Here is a 16,191-nt window from a genome sequence, read left to right as displayed (position 1 = left end):
TAATTTATTTCTGAATATCTTCTAAACTACCCACAATGCACTATTTCTCAACGTCATATGGATGATCTACTCTGTGCTGCGGAGTTTGTATGCTGGTTTAGTATCAAGCTCAAGCTTGCAAACGTAGCCACACCTCATGCTTTTCATGGACTGTGTGGTTGTGTTATCTAGTGGGAACTCGTTAGCACGGTAGGCTCTGGTGCCTTCTTGCCATGGGCTCAAAATGAAAGGTAGAATCATACCTGCTTGTTTTATAACCGTGGCTTACTGCTAGCGTGTCATTCTGTATGTCTGCTCTTTTGAATGCACTTTCAGTAGCCGAGTGTTGGACTAGTAACCGAAAGGTTCCTGGATCGAGTCCCCGAGCTGACAAGGTTAAAATATGTTCTGCCCCTGAACAGGGCACTTAACCCACTGTTCCCAGGCCATCATTGAAAATAAGAATGTGTTCTTAACTGACTTGCCTGGTTAAATAAAGGTAAAATAAATAAAAATAAAAAAATAGGGGGGGATAGCAGTGCAGGCGCCATCACCAGGCTAATGGCTTGCCATGGTCTGGTTGATGGTGGCCTGCACACTACTCCGAAAATGGGCGGTCCTACATGGCGCAACTCCAGGGGGGTTGCGCGGAGGCTCAACTATATTTTTGTACCCAGGTCTTTGGGTAAGTTGTCTGGGCGGCTGTTGCCTGTTTTCTTTTCGGATCACGACGGGGTGCTCCTGCAGGTGGGGTCGCCAGTCTGCCTCTTTGGTAGGGGGTACTGGAAGCTAGATCGGGATGTGCTGGAGGAGCAGGCTTTTGTTGACGGGTTTTATGGTTTCTTTAGGAGGCTTGAGGGCCTCCTGTCCATGTGCGAGGGGGTGTTAGAGTGGTGGGAATTAGTTAAGGTGAGGATTAGGGCTTTTATAATAGGGTATTGCAAGAGGAGAGGAGGGAGGTGGATCCTATCCAAAGGTTAATTGAACTTGAATATGAGGCAGGCAACCTCGGCAGGTCGTTTGACTGGGAGAGATCCGCAACCCTAAAGGCGCAGCTCAGGGAGTTGCAGGAGCGGAAGGCTCGAGCTTTCCTGGAGCGTGCGCATAGTGGCTTTCTAGAACATAATGAGACTTGTTCTGCTATGTTCTTTAAGTTGGTTAGGGCAAGACAGAGTAGGAAGGTAATGCATGGTGTTAGGGAAGAAAATGGTAGTATAGTTAGAGAACCAGGATATGGTTAGGGTGATAACTGATCATTTCCAAGGTTTATGTAAGGAAAGGGAAATAGATGTAGAGCAGAGAAATGTGTTTTTAGAACACTTGTCCAGGCGGTTGCCAGAGGACATTAGAGAAGTGATGGAGGCCCAGATCTCACTAGAAGAGGTTGAGAGCGCTCTTAGGAGGATGGGAAAAGGGAAGGTGCCTGGGATGGATGGGCTGCCGGCTGAGTTTTATCTCAAGTTTTGGGGTATACTTGGACCAGTGGTCCTCGAAGTCTTGAAGGCCATCCTTGAGACGGGGGTCCCGGGGGGATCAATGGCTGTTGGTGTGCTGTCACTTTTATATAAGAAGGGGGAAGTAACAGACCTTGGCAACTGGCGGCCGTTGACCATGCTGTGTGTAGATTACAAGCTACTTGCAAAGGTTTTAGCAGACCGGTTGCGCACAGCCCTTCCCTACGTTGTTCATGAGGATCAGACGTGCGGGGTAGAGGGCCGCTCTATTAGATGGAACCTACAGTTAATCAGGGACTCCATCGCTTGGGTTGAAGATAGAGGACTGCCTTTTATGGTAGCAGCGCTAGATCAGGCGAAAGCCTTTGATCGCGTGAATAGATCCTTTTTATTCAGAGTTTTAGGTCGATTAGGATTTGGGGAGAAGTTTATAGGATGGATTCGTACATTATATGTCGGAGCGGGGTGCCGAGTTAGTGTAAATAGTCACTTGGGTGACGTTTTTGACCTCTCGTCTGGGGTCAGGCAGGGGTGCCCACTCTCGGCTCTCCTCTTCGTTCTGTACATGGAGCCTCTGGGGGCTGCCATTAGGGCAGACACAGGGGTGGAAGGCTTGCTGATCCCTGGAAGTGGTGGGCTGCATGTTAAGATGACGCAGTACGCCGACGACACTTCCTTGCTGCTATGCAAGGACTCGTGCCTTACAAGGTCCCTTGCCATCTTTGGGGATTTCACCCGAGCGTCGGGAGCGGTTCTGAACCATGCAAAGTCTTCCATCAAGTTTTTCGGAAGATGGCGCGGTAGAACGGATGTGCCCGGGGGGTTATCTCTCTGTGAGGGGCCCTGAGGATCCTCGGGGTCCATTTTGAGACCTCCGGCTCAGCGACGCTAAACTGGAACATGCGTATCGCAGTGGTACAGAGGAAGCTAGCAATGTGGAAGGCTAGGTATTTGTCATTTATGGGCAAAGTCCTGGTCCTTAAGGTGGATGTGTTGCCGTCTCTTTTGTATTTGGCATACATCTACCCATTGCCGGCTTGTCTGAGGAGGCCTCTAGTGAGGCTTGTGTTTCAGTTCATGTGGAGTGGCAGGTGCGAGTGGGTCGCCAGGGCACGCATGCTCTGTCCCATCGGGGACGGGGGTAGGGGGGTATCACATTTCCCCCTCAAGCTGGACGCAATTTTTGTTTCTTTCTTGTTAACGGAGCTTGCTCATCCAGTGATACATCCGTCCGGTTACCTCCTGCGGGTGTTCTTCTCGTATCAGGCGAGAAGCGTAATGGTGTGGTCTAACATGGGTCCTCAGGCGGAACAGCTGCCGTGGCACTTTGGTCATGCGGCCAAGTGGCTGCGTGCGCACCCTGAGGTTGAAGTTGCCCGAGTAGGTTTAGATCACAGGCACCTGTACGAGGAGGTCAGAAAGGCAGGGAGTCCGGCGCCTGTAGTGGGCATCTCGGAAGTGGTCTGGGAGGGGGTGCAGGTGCGGGGTCTGGACAACAGGCTCAAGGACCTGAATTGGTTGAGCCTCCATAAGTGCTTGCCGGTACGTTCCATCATGTACCGGTATAGTTTGGTGCAATCCCCCACCTGTCCAAGATCCTCTTGTGGCAGGGAGGAGACTGTGCGCCATGTTTTTTGGGACTGTGCCTTTGCCGGAGTAGTATGGGCTAGGGCACGGGTGTTGTTAGGTTTGGTAAGGGGGGATTTTGTATTGACGTGGGCCAGGTTAGAGAGAGGTGTAGGGAGAGCGAGAGGGACGGATAGGGACAGGTTTCTGCTCTGGCTTGTCATGAGTCTCTTTAAACGGGGGCTGTGGGAATCCAGGCAGAACATGGTGAAGACAGGGAGAGATTGGGGGGTGGAAGGGATAGTGAGGAGGGTGGAAGGAGATTTGAGGGGGAGGATGAAGAGGGAGGAGAAGAAGTGGGGGCAGCATGCTGCTCGGGAGAGGTGGAAGGGGGGTTTAGGGCTGGGTGTTATTTAGATTTGTAAGGGGATAGATTAGGGACTGGGAGATAGGGAAAGGTAGTTTGTAGGGTGATGGGGAGGGAAGATGCTCCCTGAGGTTTTGTTTGGGGTTGTTGTTTAGTTAAATTAAAATACTATTATTGGAGTATGTATGAAAATTATGAGTTGTAAAGAATGAATGGTATTGAAGGTAATAAATTATTTTTTATTTAAAAAAAAGCTAGGACTTTTTTTTTTCACGGTTCTTGTTTTGTAGATTGTTCTACTTTCATCTTTATTAAAGATGTACAAAACTAACCACGCTGCATTTTGGTCCGCCTCATTTCACCAGAAGAAAGCCGTTACAGAAATACAGATGTGGAGTAGATGTAGAGTTTGTTTTAAAGTCTCGTAAAAAAACTGAACTAATCAAACAACACTTGTTGCTCTTTGTACGTGTTGATATAATATTCATATTTCATGGTGTGAAAAAACGTTTCCCTAAACTGCTTTATAATATAATTCAATGGAAAAAAAATCCCTCAACTGCGTTTACTCCCTCCAGACAGCAGATGGCGATGTGTCTTTCAGGCGATGTTTCTATTGTGTCGTATAATCTAGTGGACGGAACACTTCAACAACTGCAACCACCTCCGTAGCTCGCTAGCCAACAAAGTCGGAACATTCATGTTCTTTAGACAATTTCGTGGTTTATTTGCCACTATGCTTTACACGTACCTTTGTGGAAACAACTAGCTATCCCATTTAATTTAATATTTACGTTGTAAGTCAACGAGCTGGCTGGTTAAGTAGAACTAGAACTAGTCGATAATGATCATTTGCCATTATTCACGACCACGAGGTCACTAAACTCCTCTCCTCCTGCTAAAGAAGAGGCGCTCTGCTGGACGGAGAAAGAGGAGGTTGTTGCAATACAACAACAAGTAGAGGATGGAATTATTTTTTAGAATTTTACCCCTTTTTTTCTCCCAATCCAATTGTTAGTAGCTACTATCTTGTCTCATCGCTACAACCTGTACGGGCTCGGGAGAGACGAAGGTTGAAAGTCATGTGTCCTCCGATACACAACCCAACCAAGCCGCACCGCTTCTTAACACAGCATCCAACCCGACCAATGTGTTGGAGGAAACACCGTGCACCTGGCAACCTTGGTTAGTGCGCACTGCGCCCGGCCCGCCACAGGAGTCGCTGGTGCGTGATGAGACCGGGCAAAACCTCCCTAACCCGGACGACGCTAGGCTAATTGTGCATCGCCCCACAGACGGTCGCGGCCGGTTACGACAGCCTGGGCACGAACCCAGAGTTTCTGGTGGCACAGCTGGCGCTGCAGTACAGCGCCCTTAACCACTGCGCCACCTGGGAGGCCAAATTAGCGTGGAATTAAAATTATCTGGTGATCAGGTTATGAAATGTCACAATAAAGACATTTTAGTTTCCATGTTTCACCAGGAAATATTAAATGATTTATAGACCTAGGTCTATGTTGTTGTTAGGTGGGCCAATTTGTGTACACTTAGTTTACAAACATTACATTTACATTTAAGTCATTTAGCAGACGCTCTTATCCAGAGCGACTTACAAATTGGTGAATTCACCTTCTGACATCAGTGGAACAGCCACTTTACAATAGTGCATCTAAATCATTTAAGGGGGGTGAGAAGGATTGCTTTATCCTATCCTAGGTATTCCTTGAAGAGGTGGGGTTTCAGGTGTCTCCGGAAGGTGGTGATTGACACGCTCATTGACAGACTGGTAGCAAAGCTAGCCAAAGGGCATTTTACTGGTTAGTGTTTTTTAACTATAAAGCAGTTGATTTGCGACAACACAAACATTATATTAAGCAGGACATTCAAACGAGCCTTAAAATTTTAATCCAAAGTAGTGTGAAATGCACTCATAATCAAACTGGAAATAGAGGCTATTTTTGCTGTCAGCCTATGAGAACTCCCCTGAGTTTTCCCCGATGGTGGACAATTAGTGAATAGACACAGAGCTTAATGTGAGTTTCCTTGAGTAGCACTCCTGATCTTGCGCTGTAATATTCAGAATATATTGTGAAAAACTACAATCTTCGCTCACCATTTTTGCTCCAGGCAGATATACTACATCGATAACTAGTGGTTTCCTCATTAGCAGGGAGGAGTTTCTGCAATCAAATTGTGTGTGCATTGCCCTCGTGGCGCAATTTTACTAAACACAGAAGGGGCCTATATTGGAGACCAAAAGTCGTCTGGTACAGTGCTTAGGATTTCAACAACTTGAATAACATATTTCTAGCCTACAATCATCAATGTTACTACTAATGTGAAGACAAAATTAGACTATTCTTTCTCATTTTAACATTCATTACAGATGTCAATTGTTCTACAACATCATGGCTACGCTTTTGGTATCAACTTTTACAGTGTATTTCTGCTGTTGTGGGCCTTTAACCATCTGTATGACTTTGTTGTTGACACAGGAGAGAGACGTGACTATTGTGGATCCTCTGGGGAGCCTCAACAACCTCATGATGCTGAAGAGGCAGAGAAGAGTCTCTCCAGATCAGAACACCTCAGGAAACACCAGCAGAGACCCACAGGGAAGAGAACTCACTGCTGCTCTGACTGTGGGAAGAGATTCACCTCCTCATCAGGCATTAAAATTCATCAGAGAATCCACACAGGAGAGAAATATTTTAGCTGCTCTGACTGTGGGAAGAGTTTTATTTTCTCAGGACAATTAAAACTCACCAGAGAACACACACAGGAGAGAAATCCTGGAGCTGTGATGAATGTGGGAAGAGTTATACTACATTAAGCAATCTGACTGTACACCAGAGAACACACACAGGAGTGAAACCTTATTGCTGTGATCAATGTGGGAAGAGTTTTGCTCAGCCACCCATCCTGATATCACACCAGAGAACACACACAGGAGAGAAATCTTATAGCTGTAATCAATACGGGATGAGTTTTACTCAGCCACACACCCTGATATCACACCACAGAACACACACAGGAGAGAAATCTTATAGCTGTGATCAATGTGACAAGATCTCTGATAAAATATATCTGATTTATAAACATCAGAAAATATATGCATGAAAGAGTTGTTTCATTACATCAGTTAAATAATGTCACAATGTAGAATGTTTTAACATTGTAGAATGAGTATTTGGGTGCTAATTGTCTCACTGGTGGGCAGTCAACAAGTTTTGTGTTTTGTATTTAGCCAGTGCATTGCCATGGATCACAATTTATTTTGACTGCAAGTTTTTCTGTTTTGGTGATGAGCTTTGTTTGGCTCGTTCCAAGGGGACGAGAGGTCTAGAAGCTAGTTCGTTTTAGGAAGAAGTTTATCAGAACTATTTTTAGGATTCTATAGAAAGAAAAGGGAGAAAAAAATTAAACTATTGTATATTATTATTTAGAAATACGTGTTTTTGTTTTTAATTGTTGATAGCCAGTAGACACCATGTTTATATTGTAGAAAGTGAAGCATTGTAGTCAATTATAATGTGAAATGGAAGTTGTTTTCTGTTGGCGGTGAGCAAACTTGTCCAACAAAAATATAGGATATATTTGTTGTCTTAAGGGGGAAGGTAGTTACAGGCTTTGGTTTTTTCATTTATGTTTTGAGGTTGGACTTTAGCACGTAGGCCGCACTCATTGGTGTCACCTTAGTCAGAATGTGTTACACCTGTGCTCGCTTGTCCATCTCATTGAATATTGCATCCAATTCTTAATATTTTAATCAATGGATTTTCCTTAGGATGCTCAGTTGTTATTCTTCTTTTTTTATCTTCTTATGTTTGTTGAAGTAAATATTTGTTCATTTTCATTGTTTATTATTTGTTTTTTCCTGTGAAGCCGTTGTGTTGCATCCATGTCTCACATGTGCTTTATAAATAAAACTTTATTTGAACAAATTGCAAAACAAATTAACTCAATGACTGACCAATCAACAGACTCTTGCTAAACCAATGAACAAATATGTGCAAAAGCAACATGTATCTTCGTCCATCTTAGTATGAAAAACAGTATAAATTCAGTATATCCTCCACTATGTCAAAATAGTGCATGGTATGTAAGTTCCGTATCACTTTTCAACCAACCCAGTGCATTTGTTTAAAATGAAAAATGTTGAAATCAACAATACGTCAAAGGAATCAACTACTGAAAACTGAAACAAACAATTGGATCAAACAGATCAATCCCACTGGACATTGGGTTTGATTCAGACCGTGCCAGCATGGCCAGAGATGTAACTTATAACCACGGAACCAACACAGACCTTTCATGCATGACTAAAAACACCTAAGTATTAGATTTACTGCCATGGTCTAGTATAAAATCAAATTGATTTATATAGCCCTTCTTTCATCAGCTGAAAGTGCTGTACAGAAATACAGTCTAAAACCCCAAACAGCAAGCAATGCAGGTGTAGAAGCACGGTGGCTAGGAAAAACTCCCTAGAAAGACCAAAACTTAGGAAGAAACCTAGAGAGGAACCAGGCTATGAGGGGTGGCCAGTCCTCTTCTGGCTGTGCCGGGTGGAGATTATAACAGAACATGGCCAAGATGTTCAAATATTCATAAATGACCAGCATGGTCAAATAATAGTAATCACAGTAGTTGTCGAGGGTGCAACAAGTCAGCACCTCAGGAGTAAATGTCAGTTGGCTTTTCATAGCCGATCATTAAGAGTATCTCTACCACTCCTGCTGAGTTGAAAACAGCAGGTTTGGGACAGGTAGCACGTCCGGTGAACAGGTCAGGGTTCCATAGCCGCAGGCAGAACAGTTGAAACTGGAGCAGCAGCATGGCCAGGTGGACTGGGGACAGCAAGGAGTCATCATGCCAGGTAGTCCTGAGGCTTGGTCCTAGGGCTAAGGACCTCCGAGAGAGAGAAAGAAAAAGATAATTAGAGAGAGCATATTTAAATTCACACAGGACACCAGGTATAAGACAGGAGAAGTACTCCAGATATAACAGACTGACCCTAGGCCCCCGACACATAAACTATTGCAGCATAAATACTGGAGGCTGAGACAGGAGGGGTCAGGAGACACTGTGGCCCCATCCAATGATACCCCCGGACAGGACCAAACAGGCAGGATATAACCCCACCCACTTTGCCAAAGCACAGCGCCCACACCACTAGAGGGATATCTTCAACCACCAACTTACCATCCTGAGACAAGGCCGAGTATAGCCCACAAAGATCTCCGCCACGGCACAACGCAAGGGGGGGCGCCAGCCCAGACAAGAAGACCACGTCAGTGACTCAACCCACTCAAGTGACGCACCCCTCCTAGGGACGGCATGGAAGAGCACCAGTAAGCCAGTGACAGCCTCTGTAATAGGGTTAGAGGCAGAGAATCCCAGTGGAGAGAGGGGAACCAGCCAGGCAGAGACAGCAAGGGCGGTTCGTTGCTCCAGAGCCTTTTCGTTCACTTTCACACTCCTGGGCCAGACGACACTACACAGTGTAATCATATGACCTACTGAAGAGATGAGTCTTCAGTAAAGACTTAAAGGTTGAGACCGAGACTGTGTCTCTCACATGGGTAGGCAGACCATTCCATATAAATGGAGCTCTATAAGAGAAAGCCTGGCTTCCAGCTGTTTGCTTAGAAATTCTAAGGACAATTAGGAGGCCTGCGTCTTGTGACCGTAGCGTATGTGTAGGTATGTATTGCAGGACCAAATCGGAAAGATAGGTAGGAGCAAGCCCATGTAATGCTTTGTAGGTTAGCAGTAAAACCTTGAAATCAGCCCTTGCCTTAACAGGAAGCCAGTGTAGGGAGGCTTGCACTGGAGTAATATGATACATTTTTGGGGTTCTAGTCAGGATTCCAGCAGCAGTATTTAGCACTAACTGAAGTTTATTTAGTGCTTTATCTGGGTAGCCGGAAAGTAGAGCATTGCAGTACTCTAACCTAGAAGTAATAAAAGCATGGATTAATTTTTCTGCATCATTTTTGGACTGAAAGTTTCTGATTTTTTGCAATGTTACATAGATGGAATAAAGCTGTCCATGAAACAGTCTTGATATGTTCGTCAAAAGTGAGATCAAGGTCCAGAGTAACGCCAAGGTCCTTCACAGGTTTAGAGGCCATGATTATTTTCATCATTGTGTCAAGAGATATAGTACTAAAACTTTGGAGGAATACGCAGATTTATGGAGAGGAGATTTTTTTTAAAGTAGGAAATAATATGTCATGTTTTACTCGTACCTCAGCCAGCATTGTGAATGGTTAGGAAATAATGTCATGTTTTACTTGTACCTCAGCCAGCATTGTGAATGGTATCTGATGCAGTGACATACAGTGATCCTCTCCTTATTTCCGGGTCACAACTTGCAGACTTGTTTACGTGTTGCTGTGCATTTTGTTGCCAACCTTACTTTGCTACCTGACAACTTTACGGTATTTACTTTTTAATTACGTTTATATTTTTAGTTTTTCCCTCACTCAACTTTTTTTTCAGTCAACTTTTTCACTCCGGACGCTTTATCTGGACATGGTTTGTCAGGACCTCCAACAGCCGAAGCTAAGTAGTAACATTAACATGATGCCTTCTAATTGCAGTCGCTGTGCTCATAATATACAGGAGAATGATCGCCTTATGACAAGGATAGCTGTGCTGCAAGCCCAGCTTCAGACGCAATCGTTAGGCAAGGGTAATTTCAGTGTCGGAAAGGATGAAACAGCGTCTGCCACCAGTAAGTACAGATAGTAACGCTAGTATAACGCACGGTCCCAGCAGCCGGACAACTTTCTCATAGCTTCTGGGGGAAATGCTGTAGGAATGCTAAACCGGTGTCGCTTATTCAGCCGACAGAAACTTTCAAAAGGTTTCCCCCCCTCTTACAGCTACCCCCCTACTTTTTTCAATTTCCTCCTGAAGACACACCCAAATCTAACTGCCTGTAGCTCAGGCCCAGAACCAAGGATGTGCATATTCTTGGTTTCATTTGAAAGAATACACTCTGAAGTTTGTGTAAATGTGAATTGAATGTAGGAGAATATAACACAATAAATCTGGTTTAGATAATACAGTGAAAAAAACACGTTTTTTCTTTTTATTGTTGTATCATCATCTTTAAAATGAACAAGACAAAACAAACATTCAGATAGGATGATGGGTACAATTTCAGTGAAAAACATAAGAGGGCAACAGTACAGTGCAAAGTTTCAGAATAACTTCCTAAATGAGTGTGTTACATGACATTTATCATGAAGTCACCCAGGTGTCCCACACAATTAGCCTAAATGTACCCAAGTGGCCAAATTGGTGAAGTTATACATTTTGAATGGAATATCTATATACAAAATACCAAAATTGTATTCTAACACACATCCCCCCAAAATGGAGAAAAAACATGAAATATATATATATATACATTTACAAAATCCTCTACACAATATTGTGCTGATGGTGCCAGGTGCCATAGCAGTCTCTTTATGCTGTAAAGCAGAGGGTCACCAAGCATGTGGTGCAGGTGATGGGGGACTTCATTTTGCAAAGAACACAGCGACGCCTCCATGCTGTGCCCATTTGGCCCTGAGGCACATCCATGCCTGCAGAAATACATTTGGGCAGATGAACACCACTTGTGGCAGGAGCAGAAGGGACAGAGGTAGAGGGGCCAGAACGTGGTGCAGTGGTGCTGTAGCCAGCAAGCTCCTTGATGAGCAGTTCTCTGAAGGCTGGCTGTGAGATGGGGGGCTTTCCACAGCTCTTGGCCATTTCCTTGTGTAGGATGAATGCATTCACCACAGCAATGTCGATGAAATGATAGAAGAAGGTCTTGTACCATTTCATCGTCTTATGGAGAACATTGTAATAGCCTATCAGCGCATCTGACAGGTCCACACCTCCCATCCTCTTGTTGTAGTCCTTTATTGCAGTTGGAATGGAGACATTTTTTGCGGTCCATGCCCCAGTAGCGCTGAGACAACAGGTGTCCAGCTGGATGAACCAGCTTCAGAATGGACACTTTGGCACTGGGGGCTCCCATTCGGAGTCAGTGTCACTGTGAAAGAAAATGTTCAGTTAGAATAGTTTTACATATGAGCCCTGTATCATCAGGTATAATAAACATATATATATATATATATATATATATATATATATATATATATATATATATATATATATATATATATGAGTACAGGGAACATAAGGTTGAATATATTATTATAGACCTGCTAGATCTACTGTCTGACACGCATCTCGGCCATGCTCCCGCTAATCCACAATATGTACTGTATATATACAAACACAAACAATTTTCAGCAATTTGCAACCATGAAATAAAGAATTAACCACGATGCAACATTGAAATACAGAAATAAACACTTCCATAAATAAGGTATTTCTGTTTTTTATATTTAATAAATGTGACATTTTTTCTCCAAACCCATTTTCTCTTTGTCATCATGGGGTATTGTGTGTAGACTGATGAGGATTGTTATTTATTTAATCCATTATAGAATAAGGCTGTAACGTTACAAAATGTGGAAAGACTTAAGTGGCAAAATAAGGGGTTAAAGACATGTATCTCGCAGATATTTGACAGACACTTCAGAACAAACTTCCGTTAGGTGTTTGGGGGGACTGTTGTTCCATGTTGTGAATGTTATGCAATGTGTTAGTATGGGTTATAGCAGTATGGCCAAATAATGTTTTAAATAAAATAACTTTGAAATATTTCTTTATTGATACTTCCATGTGTCTTACAGTTGAAAATTATCCTTGGTATAACCTTCTTAAAACAGTTCCACATAGCTTAGACTGTAAAACTATCTTTTGATCTTATGAGCGGTGGGACAAGGACATCCAACCCGGTCAAACCCTCCCCTATTCTGGACGATGCTGGGCAAATTGTATGCCGCCTCATGAGTCTCCCGGTTGCGGCCTGCTGCGACACAGTCGGGGATCAAACGCGGATCTGTAGTGCGATGCAGAGCTGCGCCACTCAGGAGACTGTTGATACCTAGCACTACCTATCATGCTTGCTAGCGCCACTCGGGAGCCTGTTGATACCTAGCACTACCTATCATGCTTGCTAGCGACACTCGGGAGCCTGTTGATACCTAGCACTACCTATCATGCTTGCTAGCACCACATGAGAGGCTGTTGATACATAGCACTACCTATCATGCTTGCTAGCACCACTCGGGAGCCTGTTGATACCTAGCACTACCTATCATGCTTGCTAGCACCACTCGGGAGCCTGTTGATACCTAGCACTACCTATCATGCTTGCTAGCACCACTCGGGAGCCTGTTGATACCTAGCACTACCTATCATGCTTGCTAGCGCCACTCGGGAGCCTGTTGATACCTAGCACTACCTATCATGCTTGCTAGCACCACATGAGAGGCTGTTGATACATAGCACTACCTATCATGCTTGCTAGCACCACTCGGGAGCCTGTTGATACCTAGCACTACCTATCATGCTTTCGGGAGCCTGTTGATACCTAGCACTACCTATCATGCTTGCTAGCGCCACTCGGGAGCCTGTTGATACCTAGCACTACCTATCATGCTTGCTAGCACCACATGAGAGGCTGTTGATACATAGCACTACCTATCATGCTTGCTAGCACCACTCGGGAGCCTGTTGATACCTAGCACTACCTATCATGCTTGCTAGCACCACATGAGAGGCTGTTGATACATAGCACTACCTATCATGCTTGCTAGCACCACTCGGGAGCCTGTTGATACCTAGCACTACCTATCATGCTTGCTAGCACCGCACGAGAGGCTGTTGATACATAGCACTACCTATCATGCTTGCTAGCGCCACTCGGGAGCCTGTTGATACCTAGCACTACCTATCATGCTTGCTAGCACCACATGAGAGGCTGTTGATACATAGCACTACCTATCATGCTTGCTAGCACCACTCGGGAGCCTGTTGATACCTAGCACTACCTATCATGCTTGCTAGCACCACATGAGAGGCTGTTGATACATTGCACTACCTATCATGCTTGCTAGCGCCACTCGGGAGCCTGTTGATACCTAGCACTACCTATCATGCTTGCTAGCACCACATGAGAGGCTGTTGATACATAGCACTACCTATCATGCTTGCTAGCACCACTCGGGAGCCTGTTGATACCTAGCACTACCTATCATGCTTGCTAGCACCACATGAGAGGCTGTTGATACATAGCACTACCTATCATGCTTGCTAGCACCACTCGGGAGCCTGTTGATACCTAGCACTACCTATCATGCTTGCTAGCACCGCACGAGAGGCTGTTGATACATAGCACTACCTATTATGCTTGCTAGCACCGCACGAGAGGCTGTTGATACATAGCACTACCTATTATGCTTGCTAGCGCCACTCGGGAGACTGTTGATACCTAGCACTACCTATTATGCTTGCTAGCACCGCACGAAAGGCTGTTGATACATAGCACTACCTATTATGCTTGCTAGCGCCACTCGGGAGACTGTTGATACCTAGCACTACCTATTATGCTTGCTAGCACCACATGAGAGGCTGTTGATACCTAGCACTACCTATTATAATTGCTAGCACCACTCGGGAGGCTGTTGATACCTACTAACACTACCTATTATGGTGGGTGGGTTGGCCATTCTACTGCCAATGTTAATCTCTGGAGATTGCATGGCTGTGTGCTCGATTTTATACACCTGTCAGCAACAGATGTGGCTGAAATAGCCGAATGTAAACTTAAGCTAACAACAAAATGTATTGGTTCTGCAATGTTGAAAATCCTATAAGGTATGGAGACAATCAATTTAAACTTATTTTAGAAGAAATAGGTCATTATTTAAGAAAAGTGAAACGGTGCCAATATGTTTATCTGCAACTGTATCCAATCAAATTAATTTAGCAATATCCAAATCATATATCAAATCCAATTCAAGCGGCAGTTTGGTACTCGGTCGAAAGCCTTGGCCAGGTCGATGAAGACGGCTGCACAGTACTGTCTTTTATCAATGACGGTTATGAAATCGTTTAGGACCTTGAGCTGAGGCGCACCCATGACCAGTTTGGAAACCAGATTGCATAGCGAAGAAGGTACAGTGGGATTCAAAATGGTCGGTGATCGGTTTGTTCACTTGGCTTACGAAGATTTTAGAAAGGCAGGGCAGGATGGATATAGGTATGTAACAGTTTGGGTCTAGAGTGTCACCCCCTTTGAAGAGGGGGATGACCGCAACAGCTTTCCAATCTTTGGGGATCTCAGACGATACAAAAGAGGTTGAACAGGCTAGTAATAGGCTAGTAATAGGGGTTGCAACAATTGCTGCAGATAATTTTAGAAAGAGAGGGTCATGATTGTCTAGCCCAGCTGATTTGTAGGGTCCAGATTTTGCAGCTCTTTCAGAATATCAGCTATCTGGAATTGGATGAAGGGGAAGCCGGGGGGGGACGACGACGACGACTTGGGCAAGTTGCTGCAGGGGGTGCAGAGCTGTTGACCGGGGTAGGGGTAGCCAGGTGGAAAGCAAGCTCAGCCTTAGAAAAATGCTTATTGAAATTCTCAATAATTGTAGATTTATCAGTGGTGGCAGTGTTTCCTAGCCTCAGTGCAGTGGGCAGCTGGGAGGAGGTGCTCTTATTCTCCATGGACTTTACAGTGTCCCAGAACCTTTTGGAGTTTGTCCTACAGGATGTAAATTTCAGTTTGAAAAAGCTTGACTTTGCTTTCCTAACTGCCAGTGTATATTTGTTCCTAACTTCCCTGAAAAGTTGCATATTGCGGGTTCTATTCGATGCTAATGCAGTACGCCACAGGATGTTTTTGTGCTTTTCAAGGGCAGTCAGGTCTGGAGTGAACCAAGGATTTTTTGAATGGGGCATGCTTATTTAAGATGGTGAGGAAAACACTTTTAAAGAATAACCAGGCATCCTCTACTGACGGAATGAGGTCAATATCTTTCTAGGATACCCAGGCCAGGACGAATAGAAAGGCCTGCTCGCTAAAGTGTTTTAGGGAGCGTTTGACTGTGATGAGGGGTGGTCGTTTGACCGCGGACCCATTACTGATGCAGGCAATGAGGCAGTGATCGCTGAGATCCTGGTTGAAGACAGCAGAGGTGTATTTAGAGGACAGCTTGGTCAGGATGATATCTATGAGGGTGCCCGAGTTTACGGATTTGGGGTTGGTCGGTTCCATGATAATTTGGGTGAGATTGAGGGCATCTATTTTAGATTGTAGGACGGCCGGGGTGTTAAGCATATCCCAGTTTAGGTCACCTAACATTACAAACTCTGAAGATAAATGGGGGGCAATTAATTCACATATGGTGTTCAGGGCGCAGCTGAGGTCTGAGGGGGTTCTGTACCAAGCGGCAACAGTGAGAGGCTTATTTCTGGAAAGGTGAATTTTTAAAAGTAGAAGCTCGAACTGTTTGGGCACAGATCTGGACAGCAAGACAGAACTCTGCAGGCTGTCTCTGCAGTAGACTGCAACTCCACCCCCTTTGGCAGTTCTGTCTTGGCGGAAAATGTTATAGTTCGGGATGGAAACACATACATAAAGGCACTTTTCAGCTATGATTTTATCACTCAGAATCCAGAATGGATGTGACAATGGGGCCAACACAGGATGTAATACACAATTACAACAATCTACATTTTGTTCTTCTTGACTTGTTATCTGGTAAACAGCTACTATGTGTAAAGAAAATAGCCCCAATTAGGGGTTAGCTTACTCCAGTAAAAAAGTGCTGGTTTAGATTAAAAACTATTGCCCTGTGTCCACGTTCATAGGGGAATGAGAGACTAGTCAGTGGTAGAATTGAG

Source organism: Oncorhynchus masou, chromosome 16, assembly GCF_036934945.1.
Source record: "Oncorhynchus masou masou isolate Uvic2021 chromosome 16, UVic_Omas_1.1, whole genome shotgun sequence".
In the NCBI taxonomy this organism is placed as follows: domain Eukaryota; kingdom Metazoa; phylum Chordata; class Actinopteri; order Salmoniformes; family Salmonidae; genus Oncorhynchus; species Oncorhynchus masou.
Note: the sequence above shows the minus strand (reverse complement) of the source record.